The sequence below is a fragment of the Salvelinus alpinus genome, chromosome 23, assembly GCF_045679555.1.
Source record: "Salvelinus alpinus chromosome 23, SLU_Salpinus.1, whole genome shotgun sequence".
NCBI lineage: Eukaryota > Metazoa > Chordata > Actinopteri > Salmoniformes > Salmonidae > Salvelinus > Salvelinus alpinus.
Genome location: NC_092108.1, coordinates 26,544,210 through 26,547,589, shown reverse-complemented (window position 1 = coordinate 26,547,589; position 3,380 = coordinate 26,544,210). Strand labels below are relative to the sequence as shown.

At 41.8% G+C, this 3,380-nt stretch overlaps 1 long non-coding RNA gene across 1 annotated transcript; it reads left to right on the top strand.

Annotated features, from left to right (window-relative positions):
- The first annotated feature begins 1,492 nt into the window (after positions 1-1,492).
- LOC139551337 (uncharacterized) lies at positions 1,493-2,929 on the top strand. The gene is made up of 3 exons (XR_011670256.1): positions 1,493-1,663; positions 1,798-2,268; positions 2,410-2,929. It is a non-coding gene; the product is annotated as an uncharacterized lncRNA (long non-coding RNA).
- Positions 2,930-3,380: the final 451 nt, after the last annotated feature.

Sequence of the window (3,380 nt, the reverse complement as noted above, 5' to 3'; positions counted from 1 at the left end):
AAAAGAACCAGCTCAGATAGACAAAACACTGTCAATGGAGGAGCTACTGGCGTCTCCATTGTATTCTCAGTGGGCAATGTCACCAGCCGGTTCTGAAAGAGTGTCCTCAGTCAGGATACCCAGTAGAGAGGAGAGTGTGGGGAGAACAGCAGAGACACCAGAGAGACACACATCCCCTGGAGCTTCTCTAAGAGTTTCTCCACAAACCTCTCTTGTATCAGGTACAATTGTCATCCATACACTAAAGAATGCTCTAATAATAAGCTACTAATACAGCATTTTTTTGGTAAAAGGAGCAAAACTTGTAAGATAAAATGTATACATTACATGCCTGATTTTGTGTCTGCATCCACAGCTCATGTTGTTAAATCTCTGTCTGGTACAGACATTTCTCAACAATCCAGTCTGCCTAGGATCCCCTCTGAACCATCAATGGACAGATACACATCTCCCAGAGTTTCTCAACGAGTTTCTCCACAATCCAGTCTGGCCAGGATTCCCTCTGCACCATCAATGGAGGAGCTACTGTTGTCTCCATCTGCTTCTGTTGATAGAATTTCTACAGCAGTTTCAAGACGATCTTTAAGAAGTAGTTTGTCAGAAAGAGCTCCTTCTGAAACAGTAATAAGGTATACTGAAAGCGTTTTATCAGGAAGAGCTCTCTCTAAAACAGAACTAGTTGATGCAGCACAGAGAGTGTCCTCAGTCAGGATACTCAGTAGAGAGGAGAGTGTGGGGAGAACACCAGAGAGATGCACATCTCCCAGAGTTTCTCCTAGAATGTCTCCCAGAATTTCTCCCAGAGTTTCTCCACAATCCAGTCTGGCCAGGATTCCCTCTGCACCATCAATGGAGGAGCTACTGTTGTCTCCATCTGCTTCTGTTGATAGAATTTCTACAGCAGTTTCAAGACGATCTTTAAGAAGTAGTTTGTCAGAAAGAGCTCCTTCTGAAACAGTAATAAGGTATACTGAAAGCGTTTTATCAGGAAGAGCTCTCTCTAAAACAGAACTAGTTGATGCAGCACAGAGAGTGTCCTCAGTCAGGATACTCAGTAGAGAGGAGAGTGTGGGGAGAACACCAGAGAGATGCACATCTCCCAGAGTTTCTCCTAGAATGTCTCCCAGAATTTCTCCCAGAGTTTCTCCACAATCCAGTCTGGCCAGGATTCAATCAGCACCATCAATGGAAGAGCTACTGGTGTCTCCATCTGCTGCTGTTGGCAGAGTATCTCCAGCCAGGAGTGGAGTTTCTCTAGTAATGTCTCTAGGAATTTCTGCAGCCAATGTGGTTGGGCCAGTGTGTTTCAAAGATGTGTCACATATTATGCCGACTAAAATACCAGGTAAATATTCCATTAGAATACAGGAATTCAGCTTTAATAATTGAATACATGTTACGTTGTGCCAATTTCTTGTTTTATTGTGTTAAATCCATTTCTATATATTCATTTTTTTCAATATATGTTTGAAATTGAAAGTTTCAACTTTGATGTTGCATTATATTGTCATTTTAGAGAATCAGGGTTCGGCCTCCTCCGTCAGCATACCCAGTAGAGAGGAGAGTGTGGGGAGAACAGCAGAGACACCAGAGAGACACACATCTCCCAGAGTATCACCAAGAGCTTCTCCAAGAGTTTTTCCACAAACCTCTCGTACATCGGGTACAATTGTCATCCATATTTCTGAGGAATGCTCTACTAATAAGCTACTAATAAGACATTTTGAGGAAAAAATTGCAAAACTTGTAAGGCAAAATGTTTACAGTATGTGCCTAATTTTGTATCTGCATCCACAGCTCACGTTGGTGAATCTCTGTCTGGTACAGACATTTCTTCACAATCCAGTCTGCCTAGGATTCCCTCTGAACCATCAATAGACAGATACACATCTCCCAGAGTTTCTCAAAGAGTTTCTTCACAATCCAGTCTGGCCAGGCATCCCTCTGCACCATCAATGGAGGAGCTACTATTGTCTCCATCTGCTTCTGTTGGTATAATTTCACCAGCAGTTTCAAGAACATCTTCAGAAACAGCTCCTTCTGAAACAGTCATACGATATTTTGAAAGTGATTTATTAGGAAGAGCTTACTCTGAAACAGAACTAGTTGATGCAGCACAGAGAGTATCCTCAGTCAGGATACCCAGTAGACAGGAGAGTGTGGGGAGAACAGCAGAGACACCAGAGAGACAGACATCTCTCAGAGTTTCTCCTATAACTTCTGCAAGAGTTTCTCCAAGATTTTCTCCACAAACATCTCTTCTATCAGGTACAATTTGTAGAATTGTCTACAAATAGTTTGGCTGAAATGTTTACAGTATGTGACAAATGTATGCACGCATGACTGTAAGTCTCTTTAGATAAAAGCGTCTGCTAAATGACATTTTATTATTTGTATCTTCATCCACAGCTCAAGTTGGTGAATCTCTGTCTTGTACAAACATTGCACCACATACCAGTCTGCCCGGGATTCCATCTGCAGCATCAATAGAGGAGCTACTGATGTGTTTATCTGCTTCTGTTGAAAGAATTTCACCTGCAGTTTCAAGATCTTCAAGAAGTAGTTTGTTAGAAAGTGCTTCCTCTGAAAAAGCAACAGTTAAAGCAGTATACAGAGAAGAGAGTGTGGAGAGAACAGCAGAAACAACAGAGAGTCACACAACTCAACAAGTGTCTTTCACAGCTCCTTTGGCAACATCTAAGACAAGAGTCCTTTCTGATGTGGCAGTTTTGTACAGACCATCCATTGCTGAAGGCCTTTGTCTTGAGGTCTTGGACATGGAGTCTGACCAGGTGAAAACACCAATGAGTGACATCACTGCACAAGCTCCCTCTCACACTGCAGCAATGGAAACAGCTCAGGATACAGTCAGGATACCCAGTAGAAAGGAGAGTGCAAGGAGAGCAGCAGAAACACAAACATATTTTGAATCAGGCAAGTATCAAGATTAATACATTACTGAAATATTAGCAACGAAAACCAAAATATTTTCTAAAGATTTCTCTTCCCAATCTCATAGGATTATTGGACAACAGTACACAAGTTTCAGGAACTTCAGTCCGCCTTCATGAAGAGGTGACTGCCCACCCTACAGAAGTGCAGACCCTGCAACTTGGAATTTCTCTAGGAGTTTTTCTACCCAATATGGTTGGGCCTCAAAACACACAGTCACAGAGTGTGCAGACTGGACCAGGTATATTTCCCCTCAGAATTCAACTTTAATAATTGTTTTGAAGACATTTGGGGATTTCCCCTCCAATGCCAAAGTATTCACACCCCTCAACTTTTTCCACATTTTGTTGTGTTACAGCTTGACTATAAAATATATTAAATTCTGATTGTTTGTCACTGGCCTACACACAATACCCCATAATGTCAAA